Here is a 16,889-nt window from a genome sequence, read left to right as displayed (position 1 = left end):
AGAGAGTTGTGAATCTGTGGAATTCTGTGCCTCAGAAGGCAGTGGAGCCCAATTCTCCGAATGCATTCAAGAGAAAGCTAGATAGAGCTCTTAAGGATAGGGGAGTCAGGGGGTATGGGGAGAAGGCAGGTGCGGGGTACTGATTGAGAATGATCAGCCATGATCACATTGAATGGCGGTGCTGGCTCGAAGGGCCGAATGGCCTCCTCCTGCATCTATTATCTATTGTCTATTGATAGTGGTGGATTGTGGTTCACAGTTCACTTCGCAATCTTTTCCTTCTTGTGTTAATCATTGTTTAATCCCACTATTATTATTCGGTTTACTGCAGAGCAGCAGAATATGGTAATACCTATCCACACCTTGGCTGAAGATGGAAACAGGACTGCGGCTCCAGTGACCCCAACAACAAGTACGGACACAGTGTGTTGCAGAATTCTTCAAGATATAAATGTTGTCTTGATATCTGGTTGCATCTAATGCATGGTCGACAGGTCAGAAGGATAAGGGAATAAGGAAGGGACTGAGAAAGAGAGGATGTTATCCTGCAGGCGGTAATTGAAAGGACAGAGGGAGTGATCATTGAGGCGATGAGTCATCCTCATTGAAGATCCAGATGTGCATTAATGCAGTGACTGGGGAGAAGCTTTCTGAGAAACTGAAGAGTATAAGATGGCACATAAAACATGGCGACTCTTGTATTTGGACTCTGTGCAGTCTGCACTGTTAGAGTTATTATGGTCAAGTTGTACCTTAGAGTCATAGAGGCATACGGTATGGAACAAGGCTCACCTTGGACATGTCAAACAACATGGCCGATCTACTATAGTCCCACAAGCCTGTGTAAGACCCATGTCGCTCTAAACCTATCCTATCCATGTACCGTTTTTGTCATTTGTTTCTTGATTCTCCTCCTCTGGGTAAAAGACTGTGTGCATTGATCTATTCTATATTGTGTCCAAGCCACTACAATATAACAGATCCTGATCCTCGTGTACAGGAGGATGGTCACTGAACTTGGGTACACATGACAAAGTATCCATTGAAGCCAGGGAGCATGAGGCCACAGAGAGTGGAGTGAAGCTGGGTGGTTCATGCATGTGGAAGATAATCCTAGGAAGATTAGCTGGCATCAACTACAGGGTTGCCTCAGGCGATAATTGCATCTGCACCTCTTCATCAGTGCATTCGTTTAATGTGCGTTTTTTTGCTGTGATCTGTTCTCTGTCTGAACACCGGCTATGGAGATGATCACACTCCCCCAGTGCCCACTCTTCCCGTGCCCAACGCTGCCCCATCCCCCTGGGGCCCATGTTCCCTGGTCACACCGTCACATCCTCCTCGGTTCAGACGCTATCCAACTCTCCCCTGCTCACACGTTGCCTCAGTCTCTCCGATTCTTCAGACTGATGGCAGAGTTAGCCGTAAGCTGGCAGAGAGGTGCGGCAACACAAAGCCTGGCAAGTGAGATGGATGTTATTGAGGAGGCTTTTTTTGATAGGTAGGTGGTTGAACAAAGGCTAGAGATGAAACATCAAGATGTTAGGCAGAAGGACTGAGTGTTGGAGATTGTGAAAATAAAGAAAGGAATACCGGAGGAAGGAAATGGGGAGGGGAGAAATCCGTGCGAGACTGTGGAGAGAGTGGGCGGAAATAAGGCGGGTGTGCGGTTTGGATTGTTACTTAATCTTGCGGAATTCAGTGTTCATACCATTGGATTTAAGGCGACCCAAGCGGAATGTGAAGTGCTGTTTCTTCAGTGAGCATGTGTCCAAGGACAGAGAGGTTGGTATGGCAATGGGACGAGAGTTGCAATGTTTGGCAATTGGTGAGACAAAGCATAGACTCGGCGACTGTTTTGCCGAACACTTCCGCTTTATCCGCCAAAACCTAGTGGATTTTCCGGTTGCTAACCATTTTTGCTCCTCGCGCAATTTTCTCCCACCCCCTCCCTTTCCACTTACATAAATTCATCTCACTGCACAATTTGCAATTCTTCACTCCATTTGTTTCACACCTGTCTTTTCATCTCTGGCCTTTCCCCAATTATCAGCCTATCAAAAACTCCCCTCACCTGTATCCACCTTACTTACAGTCTTTCACCTGTTCTTCCTCTTGTCCACATTTCTCCCCACTCACCGCCACCACAATCAGCCTAAAAAAGATCCAGACTTGAAACTTCACCGACAATATTCTCCAGAGATGATGGTTGACCCACTGAGTTCCTCCAGCAAATTGTCTTATTCCGATATTCTTCTTGGATCATTCTCATTAGGAGCCTGGAACACTCAGGGTGGGGGTTGCTGTTGTAGCGGGAGCCAAGGGTACTGATTCAGATGATGTTTTGTTTCTCTCTTTGAATACACAGATCTGACGCCTACATTGTCTGAGCTCCTGACACAGTGGAACGAGTACCAATTGTTCAAACTAACAAAATTCTATCGGGAGAGACTAAAACAGGCGATTGAAGAAGGGGTTGAAAGTCTCAGCTTCATGATGAGACCGGAGGGACATTTCACTAAACAAGAACACGTGGTAAGTGGAAGGATCACGGTGACTTCTGTTTCCCGTCACAGAACTGACGGCATTGGGGAAGAGTGATCAATGCCAGTCTCACTCACCTCGCACTCCCTGGGCTGAACAATGTAATGGACAATGCAATAATCTCTGATCGGTTTGTGTCCTGTAGATCTGGTATCAGGAATAAAACCTGTGACATGGGAACTTCTGAGAATTGTCCATTCTGATCCAGCTGTTCTTCCCACACATGCATCTTAGCACAACGGTCAGGGAGCAGTAAACTTGTAAACGAGAATCAAAAATGATAACACGTTTTATGTGGCATCAGTTTCATTGGTCGCATTTAGTTCAGTTCATTAAACCACAGAGGGCATTAGGCAAAAGCACAAGAACTGCAGATCCTGGTTTACAAAAAAAGGACATACTGTGTGTGCTGCATTAAATAACTCTGTTTGGAGATGCTGCCTGACCTGCTGAATTACTCTAAGACATTAAACTGTTCGCTTGTCATTCAATTGGGGAAAAAAAGTGCATTTGCTAAAAAAAAGGCAGCAGCAGCAATCAGCAGTAGCAGCAGCAGCAATCAGCAGTAGCAGCAGCAAGCAGCAGTAGCAGCAGCAAGCAGCAGCAGTAGCAAGCAGCAGCAAGCAGCAAGCAGCACCAAGCTGTGTTGCTTGGGAAGTAGTGTGTGGGGATTGTGTGGGGATAGTAAGGAGTAAGACCTGTGTGATCTCCCGGACTAGTTTTGATCGCCTAGCTTGGGGTCGGAGAGGAATTTCCCGGATTTTTCCCCAAATTGGCCTGGGTTTTTTATCCGGTTTTCGCCTCTCCCAGGAGATCACTCAGTTCTTTTGGGTGGGCGGTTGGAGCGGTTGGAGCAGCGGCCGGGCGGTAGGTTTAGTAACCGAGCACGGGGCTTTGTTTGGAGCGTATGAGTGCCAGGGCAGTTTTTTGTTCTGGGTGTCGGATGTGGGGAATCTGGGAGTCTGATAGTCTTCCAGACATCCACATCTGCGCCAGGTGTGACGAGATGGGGCTCCTAAGGGACCGTATTAGGAACCTGGAGCGGCAGATTGATGACCTCCGTCTGATCAGGGAGAGTGAGGAGGTTATAGATAGGAGTTACAGAGAGGTGGTCACTCCTACACCACGGGAGGTAGACAAGTGGGTCACTGTAGGGGGGGCAAGGAACAGAGGCAGGGACTAGGGAGTACCCCGGTGGCTGTACCCCTTGGAAATAAGTACTCCTGTTTAAGTACTGTTGGGGGGGACCGCCTACCTGGGGGCAACGACAGTGCCCGGGCCTCTGGCAAGGAGTCCGGCCCTGTTGCTCAGAAGGGTAGGGAAAGGAAGAGGAGAGCAGTAGTAATAGGGGACTCTATAGTGAGGGGGTCAGATAGGCGTTTCTGTGGACGCAGTCGGGAGACCTGGATGGTGGTTTGCCTCCCTGGTGCCGGTGTCCGGGATGTGTCTGAGCGTGTCCAGGATATCCTGAAAGGGGAGGGAGAGGAGCCAGAGGTCGTGGTACATATAGGTACCAACAATATAGGTAGGATAAGGGAAGAGGTCCTGAAAGGAGAATTCAGGGGGCTAGGAAGAGAGTTAAAAAAAAGGACTTCCAAAGTAATAATCTCAGGCTTACTGCCTGTGCCACGCGATGGTGAGAATAGGAATGGAGTGAGGTGGAGGATAAATACGTGGCTGAGGAACTGGTGCAGGGAGCAGGGTTTCAAGTTTCTGGATCATTGGGACCTCTTCTGGGGGAAGTATGACCTGTACAAAAAGGACGGGTTGCATCTGAACCCGAGGGGAACCAATATCCTGGCGGGGAGATTTGCTAAAATAACTGCGGAGACTTTAAACTAGTACGGTTGGGGGGAGGGACTCAAACACAGATAGCTAATAGGCAGTGTGTGAGGCAGGAGGCAGAAAAGGGAAACACTCAGACCCAATATGTAGGAGAGAAAGAAGTGAAAATAAATAAACTGAGAATAAGAAATGATGGGTCCCTTAAATGTGTATATTTTAATGCTAGGAGCATTGTAAGAAAGGTGGATGAGCTTAGAGCCTGGATTGACATCTGGAAGTATGATGTTGTGGCGATCAGTGAAACATGGTTGCAGGAGGGTTGCGATTGGCAATTAAATATTCCAGGATTTCATTGTTTCAGATGTGATAGAATCGGAGGGGCAAGAGGTGGGGGTGTTGCATTGCTTGTCAGGGAGGATATCACAGCAGTGCTTTGGCAGGACAGACTAGAAGGCTCGATTAAGGAGGCTGTTTGGGTGGAACTCAGAAATGAGAAAGGTTTAGCAACACTTATAGGGGCGTATTATAGACCGCCAAATAGGGAACGAGAATTGGAAGAGCAAATATGTAAGGAGATAACAGATATTAGTAGTAAGCACAGAGTGGTGATTGTGGGTGATTTCAATTTTCCGTATATAGACTGGGAATCACATTCTGTTAAAGGGCTGGATGGTTTGGAGTTTGTAAAATGTGTGCAGGGTAGTTTTTTGCAGCAATACGTAGAGGTGCCTACCAGAGAAGGGGCAGTGTTGGACCTCCTGTTAGGAAATGAGATAGGTCAGGTGACGGAGGTATGTGTTGAGGAGCACTTTGGGTCTAGTGATCATAATGCCATTAGTTTCAATATCATTATGGAGAAGGTCAAATCTGGACCAAGGGTTGAGATTTTGGATTGGAGAAAGGCTAATTTTGAGGAGATGAGAAAGGATTTAAAAGGAGTGAAATGGAAATTGTTGTTTTATGAAAAGGATATAATAGAGAAATGGAGGATATTTAAAGGTGAAATTTTGAGAGTACAGAGTCTTTATGTCCCTGTTCGGTGGAAAGGAAAGAATAATAATTTGAAAGAGCCGTGGTTTTCCAGGGAAATTGGACACGGTTCGGAAAAAGAGGGAGATATACAATAAATATAAGCGGCAGGGAGTAAATGAGGTTCTTGAGGAATATAAAGAATGTAAAAGGAATCTTAAAAAGGAAATTAGAAAAGCGAAAAAAAGATATGAGGCTGCTTTGGCAAGTAATGTAAAAGTAAACCCCAAGGGGTTCTACAGATATGTCAATAGCAAAAGGATAGTGAGGGATAAAATTGGTCCATTAGAGAGTCAGAGTGGACAGCTATGTGCTGAGCCGGAAGAAATGGGGGAGATATTAAACAATTTCTTTTCTTCGGTATTTACCGAGGAGAAGGATATTGAATTATGTGAGGTAAGCGAAACAAGTAGAGTAGTGATGGAAATTAGGAGGATTAAAGAAGAGGAGGTACGGACACTTTTGAAAAATATAAAAGTGGATAAGTCTCCAGGTCCTGATAGGATATTCCCTAGGACATTGAGGGAAGTTAGTGCAGAAATAGCAGGGGCTATGACGGAAATATTTCAAACGTCATTAGAAACGGGGATGGTGCCGGAAGATTGGCGCATTGCGCATGTTGTGCCTTTGTTTAAAAAAGGTTCTAAAAGTAAACCTAGCAATTATAGACCTATTAGTTTGACGTCTGTGGTGGGAAAATTAATGGAAAAGATACTTAGGGACAATATATATAATTATTTGGATAATCAAGGCCTGATTAGAAACAGTCAACATGGATTTGTGCCTGGAAGGTCATGTTTGACTAATCTTCTCGAATTTTTTGAAGAGGTTACCAGGGAAATTGATAAGGGCAAGGCTGTGGATGTTGTCTATATGGACTTCAGTAAGGCATTTGACAAGGTTCCACATGGAAGGTTGATTAAGAAGGTTAAATCGTTGGGTATTAATAGTGAGGTTGCAAGATGGATTCAACAATGGCTGAATGGGAGATACCAGAGGGTAACGGTTGACAATTGTATGTCAGGTTGGAGGCCAGTGTCTAGTGGAGTGCCCCAAGGATCTGTGTTGGGTCCACTGTTGTTTGTCATTTACATTAATGATCTGGATGATGGTGTGGCAATTTGGATTAGTAAATATGCAGATGATACTAAGATAGGTGGAGTAGTTGATAGTGAGGTAGATTTTCAAAGTCTACAGAGAGACTTGGGCCTTTTGGAAGGGTGGGCTGAAAGATGGCAGATGGAGTTTAATGCTGATAAGTGTGAGGTGCTGCATTTTGGTAGGACAAATCAAAATAGGACGTACAGGGTAAATGGTAGGGAATTGAGGAATGCAGTGGAACAGAGGGATCTGGGAATAACTGTGCATTGTTCCCTGAAGGTGGAATCTCATGTGGATAGGGTGGTGAAGAAGGCGTTTGGTATGCTTGCCTTTATAAATCAGAGCATCGAGTATAGAAGTTGGGATGTAATGTTAAAATTGTACAGGGCATTGGTGAGGCCGAATCTGGAGTATGGTGTGCAGTTCTGGTCGCCAAATTATAGGAAGGATGTCGACAAAATGGAGGGTGCAGAGGAGATTTACTAGAATGTTGCCTGGGTTTCAGCACTTAGGCTACAGAGAGAGGTTGAACAGGTTGGGTCTTTATTCTTTGGAGCGTAGAAGGTTGAGGGGGGACTTGATAGAGGTTTTTAAAATTTTGAGAGGGACGGACAGAGTTGACGTGGGTAGGCTTTTCCCTTTGAGAGTGGGGAAGATTCCAACAAGGGGACATAGCTTCAGAATTGAGGGACAAAGGTTTAGGGGTAACATGAGGGGGAATTTCTTTACTCAGAGGGTTGTGGCTGTATGGAATGGGCTTCCGGTGGAAGTGGTGGAGGTTGGCTCGATTTTATTATTTAAGAGTAAATTGGATAGGTATATGGATAAGAGGGGATTAGAGGGTTATGGTCTGAGTGCAGGTAGATGAGACTAGGTCAGGGAGAATGGTCGGCGTGGACTGGTAGGGCCGGACAGGCCTGTTTCCATGCTGTAGTTGTTATATGTTATATGTTATATGTTATATGCTAAAATCTATAATCTGAACAAACAATATTCAGCAGGTCAGTTATGCGCGCATCTGTGGGAAGAGGAGCCGAGTTAATATGCAGTAAAAGGAGGGGATGAGCTGCAGGAAATGTGCAAGAGAGGGATGTCTTTGATCGGGTGTAACTGGGGTAGGTATAGAAATAAAAAAGTTATCTGGTCAATGAGTGAATGCGGGCTCAGAGTGTAGGAAAATAACTGCAGATGCTGCACAAATCGAAGGTATCACAAAATGCTGGAGTAACTCAGCAGGTCAGGCAGCATCTAGGAGAGAGGGGATGGGTGACGTCAGGTCTAGACCCTTTTTCAGACGGATGTCTGGGGGCGGGACAAAGAAAGTATATAGGTGGAGACAGGAAGACAGTGGGAGAACTGGGATGGGGAGGGGGGAGGGGTAAAAGAGAGAGACAGAGAATCTATCTAAAGTTGGAGAAGTCAATGTTCATATCGTTGGGCTGCAAGCTGCCCAAGCGAAATATGAGGTGCTGTTCCTCCAATTTCCGCTGGGCCTCACTGTGGCACTGGAGGAGGCCCATGACAGAAAGGTCAGACTGGGAGTGGGAGAGGGAGTTGAAGTGCTCAGCCACCGGGAGATCAGGTTGGTTAAGGCGGACTGAGCGAAGGTGTTGAGCGAAACGATCGCCGAGCCTGCGTTTGGTCTCGCCGATGTAGGGAAATTGACATCTAGAGCAGCGTATACAATCAATGAAGTTGGTGGAGGTGCAGGTGGACCTCTGTCTCACCTGGAAAGACTGTTTAGGTCCTTGGACGGAGTTGAGGGGGGAGGTAAATGGACAGGTGTTGCATCTCCTGCGGTTGCAGGGGAAAGTGCCCGGGGAGGGGGTGGTTTGGGTACGAAGGGACGAGTGGACCAGGGAGTTACGGAGGGAACGGTCTCTGCGGAACGCAGAAAGGAGAGGAGTTGGGAAGATGTGGCGGGTAGTGGTGTCCAGTTGTAGGGGAAGGAAACGTTGCAGGATGATTTGTTGGATTCGCTGGCTGATGGGGTGGAAGGTGAGAATGAGTGGGATTCTGTCCTTGTTACGAATGGGGGGAGGGGGAGCAAGAGCGGAGCTGTGGGATATAGAGGATGTCCTAGTGAGAGCCTCATCTATAATGGTAGAGGGGAAGCCCCGTTGCCTGAAGAATGAGGGACAAAGGTTTAGGGGTAACATGAGGGGGAACTTCTTTACTCAGAGGGTTGTGGCTGTATGGAATGGGCTTCCGGTGGAAGTGGTGGAGGCTGGCTCGATTTTATTATTTAAGAGTAAATTGGATAGGTATATGGATAGGAGGGGATTCGAGGGTTATGGTCTGAGTGCAGGTAGATGAGACTAGGTCAGGGAAAATGGTCGGCGTTGACTGGTAGGGCCGGACAGGCCTGTTTCCATGCTGTAGTTGTTATATGTTGTTATATATATGTTGTTATATCACTGATGCCCTAGTGTGGAACACCTCATCCCGGGCGCAGATGCGGCGTAGACGGAGGAATTGGTAGTAGTGGATAGACTTTTTGCAGGAGTTAGGGTGGGAAGAGGTGTAGGCCAGATAGCTGTGGGAGTCAGTGCGTTTGTAGTAGATGTCAGTGACTAGTCTGTCTCCTGTGATGGAGATGGTGAGGTCCAGAAACGGGAGGGAGATGTCGGAGATAGTCCAAGTATAGTTAAGGGCAGGATGGAAATTGGTGGTGAAATGTATGAAGTCAGTGAGTTCTGAATGGGTACACGAGGTGGCACCAATGCAGTCGTCGATGTAGCGGAGGTAGAGTTCGGGGATGGGGCCGGTGTACGACTGGAACAGGGATTGTTCGACGTACCCGACAAAGAGGCAGGCGTAGCTAGGGCCCTTGCGTGTGCCCATAGCTACGCCTCTGGTTTGGAGGAAGTGGGAGGCGCCAAAGGAGAAATTGTTAAGGGTATGAATCAGCTCTGCCAGGCCGAGGAGAGTGTTACTAGATGGGGATTGGCTGGTTCTACGGTCGAGGAAGAAACGGAAGGCTTCAAGACCATCCTTGTGGGGGATGGAAGTTTTGAGTGACTGGACATCCATGGTAAAGATGAGGGAGTGGGTGCCTGCAAACCGGAAGTTACCGAGGAGATGGAGAGCATGTGAGGTGTCTTGGACGTAGGTGGGGAGGGATTTGACCAGTGGGGATAGGATGGAGTCGAGGTAGGTGGAAAGAAGTTTGGTGCGGGTTCAGATTGGGTAAGAATGTAGATGAAATAACATAGTAACTTCAAAATAACATAGTAGCTTCAAAATGCCGAGCAGGAAGCAATGCAGGCTGGACTGGACACATCCATTTCTAGTGGGATAGTGTTTATGTGAGCCCAAAATGAATTGGATAAATTTCCCATCCATATCAACACAGCCATTGTTGACCTAAATGGGCTGTTCCCGTGCTGTACTCTGCTGTGTTCTCGGACACTGCCAGGTGTGAAGCGCGTTTCACACTGTCAGGACTCTGGGAGTGCACAGTTTGTCAGCCCAGTGTCATGGGTGTATGAACAGGCAAACCAATGCCTGCCTCTATGCTTAATAATACCAGAATATCCCATTACTGAATCGCTAATAACCCCCCCCCCCCCCCCCCCCATTAGCACTGTCTCATTCACTTCTCAATATATTCATTATTGTTCTTCACAGAATATCAGTGAGCTCGCGGTCAAGGGAAACCGGAGTGACTGTTCGACCCTCTTCCTAAGTCTGGTGATGGAGAAAGGCAACCGGCCCCGGCGGGTGATGTGGGAATCCTTTGTGAAAATGCAGAATGAATTACCAAAGCTGGACAAAATACTGAAAGAAATCCAGAAGCTCGGTACGGCAAATCAACACACTGAACTGAATATCACTTTGGAACACTGGTGTTAACAATGTTATTCAAGTCTGGTTTAATGAATGCTCTTTGATTTGAACAGGTCCTGATCCACAAGAATACATGAACATCACCAGTGGTTTATCTGAATTATCCTCTCATATGGAAGGTGAGTGTTGAAATGTACAGTTCACACCAATGACTTGTTAAAATTGATGTAATACTGAAACTGTTTGTTCAGAGCTTTGCAGAATCGAAAATCAGAAGATCAAACCTTAAGCAATTGTTCGACTGAAAGTAAGCATGCAGGTACAGCAGGCAGTGAAGAAAGCTAATGGCATGTTGGCCCTCATGACAAGAGGAGTTGAGTATAGGAGCAAAGAGGTTTTTCTGCAGTTGTACAGGGCAGGTCCTTCTGCTGTTGTACTAGTGAGACCACACCAAATTTATGTCTCCAAATTTGAGGAAGGACATTCTTGCAGCAAGTGCAGCGTAGGTTTACTAGGTGAATTCCAGCAATCGCGGGATTGTCGTATTTTGAAAGACTGGAGCGACTGAGCTTGTATACACTGCAATTTGAAAGGATGAGAGTGGATCTTATTGAAACATATAAGATTATTATGGGATTGGAGAAGCTAGAGGCAGGAAACATGTTCCCAATGTTGGGGTAGTCAAGAAGCAGGGGCCACAGTTTAAAAACAAGTTATGGGCCATTTAGAACGGAGATGCGGACATTTTTTTTTCACTCAGACAGTTGTAAATCTGTGGAATTCTCTGCCTCAGAAGGCAGTGGAGGTCAATTCTCTGGATGCTTTCAAGAGATTTAGATAGATCTCTTAATGAAAGCGGAGTCAGGGGGTAGGGGAAGAGGGCAGGAACGGGGTACTAATTGTGGATGATCAGCCATTAATCACATTGAATGGCGGTGCTGGCTCGAAGGGCGAATGGCCTATTGTCTATTCTCTATTGACACGGGGATTCTCCATGGATTTCTTCTTTGTCTGTGGATTCAAGTGCAGCTTAGTTTAGTGTACTGTCACATAGTGACAGTACTGTCATATGGTGAGGTACAGTGAAACGTTTTGTTGCGTGTTACCCAGTCAGCAGAAAGACAAGACATGATTATAATCGAGCCATATACAGTATAGATAAATTATGAGGAAATAACGTTTAGTGCAGGGTAAAAGGAGGAAAGTCCGATCTAGGATTGCCCGCGTGTAACCAAGGAGGTAGATGGTAGTTTCCAGATCACCCGATCTCTGACATACACCGGAACTATTACACTGCATTATTTCAACTCTTCCAGGCGTTAATTGTACAAGGCTTTGCAATGCATCAGGTTGTGGTAAAATCAGTGATATCCAGTGCACACCTGGGGGAGAATGTGTGCGCAGTGATGCCCCACACACTGCTGGCAGGGTTCTTCACACACGGGAAAACCCACACACTCCTAGATGGGTCCTGACACACTGTGTAACCACACACACTCTTAGATGGGTCCTGACACACTGTGTAAACTCCACACACTCCTAGATGGGTCCTGACACACTGTAACTCCACACACTCCTAGATGGGTCCTGAAACACTCTGACCCACACACTCCTAGATGGGTCCTGACACACTGTGTAACCCCACACACTCCTAGATGGGTCCTGACACACTGTGTAACCCCACATACTTCTACATGGGTCCTGACACACTGTGTAACTCAACACACTCCTAGAGGGTCCTGACACACTCTAACCCCACACACTCCTACATGGTCCTGACACACTGTGTAACTCCACACATTCCCTCACAGGGTCCCCACACACTGAAAATATGTACATTTCTGAGAACATTCCCGAATGTCTACAATGTCAAGGATGAGGTTCCCTCCACCACAGTGGATAGAAACCGGAATGAATCGAATCTGTCTCTCACTCCCCTGTTCATGGGCAGGCCAAGTACCCTGTTACATAGTCTTCACTCTGTACCCGACAATCCTTCTCAATCAGTTGATGAATTTTTCACAATTGTTGACAAGTCACAATAAGTTCTCACCTCTAGACACAACACCCCTACCTCCACATGTATGTTGAATGAATTGCTTCCTTCTTGACTCTCTGCTTGCTCTTCATGTCCAGCTTCCATTTCTAATGTCACTTCCCCATGGACACCTCTCCTTTGCCCACTTTGCTTCCAAACATGGACGGAGTCAAAAAAAATTCTAGATGAAGCTGCACTACTTGCTGTTTTCAACGATGACTCGCCAATGGCTGTCACTTCGGCCATCCCAGTCCCCAGTCCACTCTGTTTGTTTTCTCTCTCTCTCTCTCTCTCTCTCTCTCTCTCTCTCTCTCTCTCTCTCTCTCTCTCTCTCTCTCTCTCTCTCTCTCTCTCTCTCTCTCTCTCTCTCTCTCTCTCTCTCTCTCTCTCTCTCTCTCTCTCTCTCTCTCTCTCTCTCTCTCTCTCTCTCTCTCTCTCTCTCTCTCTCTCTCTCTCTCTCTCTCCTCTCTCTCTCTCTCTCTCTCTCTCTCTCTCTCTCCCTCTCTCTCTCTCTCTCTCTCTCTGTCTCTCTCTCTCTGTCTCTCTCTCTTTCTCTGTCTCTCTCTGTCTCTCTCTGTCTCTCTGTCTCTCTGTCTCCGTGTCTGTAACCAGGTTTACCTCACTCCACTGAAATCCATCAGGAGTTTCAGGAGCATTGAACTCATTCTTGTAATGGTGAATGTTGTGTTTTGAGTTGAACCATCTAACATTGTGTTCATTATCTGCCTATTCCCGTGCAAGATGTTCAACGTAAACACAAGGAGACTCTGCGAGCACAGACGGAAACACTGAGCGTGAACACGATCCTGATGAAGGAGAAGGTGAAGGTTTACCAGCTGCTTGATCGATACGCTGAGCTCACAATCATCTCACTGTTCGAGATCGGACACTGGTAGAACATGAGCTGCTGGCAAGAGGCCGGGGACCATGAAAAATGGAGAGAGAAAAGTCTCCGGAGAGAGTTGAAAAAATCAGGACAGATCAATTATTCCACAGCAGCTTTTCCAGAAGTAAATCCCGTTCTGGGAGTTCAGCATCTGTGGCCGGAGTCCCGGAGATCGGAAAAACAACAATGGTGCAAAAGATTGTTCATGACTGGGCCACAGGGAAAATATATCAAGACTTCCAGTTTGTTTTCAGTTTTAAATTCCGAGATTTAAACACTATTAACTGCACAGTGACCCTGAAGGAACTGATTCTGGATCAGTATCCTTACTTTAGGAATATCTTGGAGAGGTCTGGAAGAACCCAGAGGATTGCTGTTTATATTCGATGGTCTGGATGAATTTAAGGGCAGAATCGATTTTGCTGACAGTCGGAGAGACACAGAACCTCAGCACATGTGTCCAGATCCCGAGTGGTGGTGTGAAGTGTCTGACATTGTGTACAGTTTAATCCAGCACAAGCTGCTGCCAGGGTGTTCAGTGCTAGTGGACCACCCGCCCCACTGCGTTACATTTACTGGAAAGGCAGAGATCAGTGTCACGGCTGAAATCCTGGGATTTGTTGTGAGGAACGGAAAGAATATTTCACCAGGTATTTTGAAGATCAGACGGTGCAGCAGCTGTTTTCAAACACGTGGAGGAGAACGAGATCCTGTACACCATGAGCTACAACCCCTCCTACTGCTGGATCCTGGCCCTGACACTGGGCCCCTTCTTCACACAAACACACCGGGACTCGCAGCGAGTTCCCAAGACCATCACCCAACTATATTGCTACTTTATTTACAACATCCTGACAAACCACGGCCGTGAGATTGAGAGCCCCCGTGAGGTGTTACTGAGGGTTGGTCAGAGGCCTTCACTGGAGTGTCCGAGAAGAACATTGTGTTCACAGATGGAGATTTGATCAGTACAATCTGCAGCCTTCCCAGTTCCTGTCCGGGTTCCTGATGGAACTTTTGGAGAGAGAGGATTCAGCCCGGAGCGTGGTGTACACCTTCCCCCACCTCACCATCCAGAGTATTGTAGCCGCACTCGCACAATTCCTGACTGCAGATACCAGGAATACGCTCAAACTCTGTCCTGAAGCCCACAGCTCGACAGACGGGCGATTTGAGGTATTTCTCCGTTTTGTTGCTGGGTCTCTCCTCCCACGGTCAGCTCGGGTCCTGGAGGAGTTTCTGGTCCATTTCCTCATCAAACAATCTGCCGAGTGATTGACTGGGTGAAGGAGGAGGTTAAACACCAGTCTGAAACACAATGAGTGTAGCTGGTAACGGAGCCTCCTGAACACGCTGCACTACCTGTTTGAGTCTCAGAATCCTCCACTTGCTCAGCAGACACTGGGATCGGTGGAAACACTTTCATTCCGTGGACAGGGACTGACCCCGATTGACTGCGCGGTCCTGTCTCATGTCATCAGGCACTGTGATACAATCAAACACCTCGATCTGGAGACTGTCGCATTCCAGTGTGAAGGTCTCCAGCGGCTGGGACCGGTTCTGCACAAGTGTCAGTACTTGGGGTAACTGTCCGTTTGACGCTAACACTGACCTGTAAAATTGTTTCACTATTTTGTTCTTCCGTCCAGCAACCTTTCTATGGGGCCGGCCGTCACTGTGCACGGCACCCCTCCTCTTTTACACTACCAGGACCGCCGGTGGTCTACTCCGTCCCCCCCTCCATCGGGTCGCCGGTGGTCATACTCCGTCCCCCCCCTCCATCGGGTCGCCGGTGGTCGACACCGTCCCCCCTCAACCAGGTTACCGTGGTCGACTCCGTCCTCCCTCCCCCGAGTCACCGGTGGTCCACTCCGCCCAACCCCTCCCTGGGTCACCCGTGGTCGATTCGTTCACCCCTCCACCCTCCTCCCTCCCCCGGGGTCGCTGGTGGTCGATTCCGTTCCCCTCCCCCGGGTCGCTGGTGGTCGATTACGTTCTCCCTCCCCTGGGTCGCTGGTGGTCGACTACGTTCCCCCCTCCTCCCTCCCCCGGGTCGCTGGTGGTCGACTCCTTCCCGCCCTCATCCTCCCACGGGTCGCTGGTGGTCGACTCGTCACCCCTCCTCCCTCCCGCGGGTCAACGATAGTCGGCTCCGTCTCCCTCTCCCGGGTTGCTGGTGGTCGACTCACGCCCCCCCCTCCCCCGGGTCACCGATGGTAGCTGCCCGTTCTCCCACCCCCACGTCACGTGTGTTGCAGGCGTTCTCTGCACGGGAAACTTTTCCGTGTCGTCGGGGAATGAGAATAAATGGTAAAAGTCACCAAACACCACAACGACAGAGATTTATTCAACAATTTGCTGAGGCGCTTCCAGAAATATCAGTTTCGGAGAAGTTATCTGAGCCCCGGGGTTTGTATCAGTTTGTTCCTTACTCTGTCTGTTTGTGTTTAGATTGGGATAAAACGACCTGGGTGATTCAGGAGTGAAAGTGGTGTCTGCGGCTCTGAGGAACCCGGACTGTAAAATACAGAGACTGGAGTAAGTCCCAGACTGTGAGAGATTGTGTTTACAGTCACTGGGTGTCTGACACTGAACATTAATATGATCAGTAATTGTGTAACTGATAAACACTGGGGATTTGCACCGTCTCCTGTCTCTCTGTGTCCCTCACCCTCACTCTCTCTCTCATCTCCAGGCTGCTGACTGTCGGTCTCACACATTCTGGAGCCGAGGATCTCGTCTCCGCTCTCAGTACAAACCGCTCACTGACGGAGCTGGACCTGAGTGATAATAAACTGGGCGATTCCGGAGTGAAACTGGTGTCTGCGGCTTTGAGGAACCCGGATCGTAAAATTACAGACACTGGAGTAGTCCCAGACTGTGAGAGATAGTGTTTACAGTCACTGTGTGTCTGACACTGAACATTAATATGATCAGTAATTGTGTCACTGATAAACACTGGGATTTGCACCATCTCCTGTCTCTCTGTGTCCCTCACCTTCACTCTCTCTCATCTCCAGGCTGGGCAGTGTCGGTCTCACAGATTCTGGAGCGGAGGATCTCGCCTCCGCTCTCAGTACAAACACCTCACTGACGGAGCTGGAGCTGACATACAACTCCCTCACAGACCGATCTGTTCCCGGTCTCCGCCGCCTCATACTGACCCTCCCGATACTGGAGCGGATCAGGTGAGTTGTTTGTGTAATGTTTATTGTGATAAAATATCAGGGGATGTGCGGGCTTCTCTTGTGATTTAGTTCTGTGGAGTGTTGTTGAAATATCAACCGCAGTCCCTGTTCCTGACACTGATGTTTAATCTGTTTTATTTTGTCTTATTCCTGGGCTTGTTTCAGGCTGTGGGGAATGAGTTCAGTGCAGATGGACGGAACCAGGCTGGAGAGTCTGCGAGGATTCAGATCCGGACTGAGAGTGGACGTGTGAACATCTCGGGGTGTAAACGTCACCGCCCTGGGGACGGGAATATTGTTGGCCAAATCCCCGCCCTCCTTTTAAACGGCCGCCCTCCCCTTTAAACTGTCGCTCTCCCCTTTAAACTGTCGCCCTCCCTTTCAACTGTCGCCCTCCCCTTTAAAAGGCCGCCCTTCCCTTTAAACGCATTTAAAATCCGGTGCTTCCCCCCAGTGGGGGACCGGGGAATTGCATCTGGACCTGCAGGGTCTCGGATGTGTCTTTCTTTATCATAGACAATAGACAATA

General features: G+C 47.9%; 1 pseudogene across 1 annotated transcript in view; it reads left to right on the top strand.

The window, feature by feature from the left end:
* Nucleotides 1–16,659, top strand: part of LOC144589896 (NACHT, LRR and PYD domains-containing protein 3-like) — a 34,968-nt pseudogene extending 18,309 nt beyond the window's left edge. Inside the window, exons 4-13 of the transcript XR_013546054.1 lie at nucleotides 332–423; nucleotide 1,143; nucleotides 2,369–2,535; nucleotides 10,090–10,261; nucleotides 10,362–10,427; nucleotides 13,028–14,755; nucleotides 15,624–15,710; nucleotides 15,868–16,071; nucleotides 16,193–16,362; nucleotides 16,533–16,659. The product of XR_013546054.1 is annotated as an NACHT, LRR and PYD domains-containing protein 3-like (transcript). The remainder of the gene's footprint in view (nucleotides 1–331; nucleotides 424–1,142; nucleotides 1,144–2,368; nucleotides 2,536–10,089; nucleotides 10,262–10,361; nucleotides 10,428–13,027; nucleotides 14,756–15,623; nucleotides 15,711–15,867; nucleotides 16,072–16,192; nucleotides 16,363–16,532) is intronic.
* The last annotated feature ends 230 nt before the right edge of the window (nucleotides 16,660–16,889 follow it).

Source organism: Rhinoraja longicauda, unplaced genomic scaffold (assembly GCF_053455715.1).
Source record: "Rhinoraja longicauda isolate Sanriku21f unplaced genomic scaffold, sRhiLon1.1 Scf000086, whole genome shotgun sequence".
Taxonomy (NCBI): domain Eukaryota; kingdom Metazoa; phylum Chordata; class Chondrichthyes; order Rajiformes; family Arhynchobatidae; genus Rhinoraja; species Rhinoraja longicauda.
Note: the sequence above shows the minus strand (reverse complement) of the source record. Positions and strands in the feature narration are given on the sequence as shown.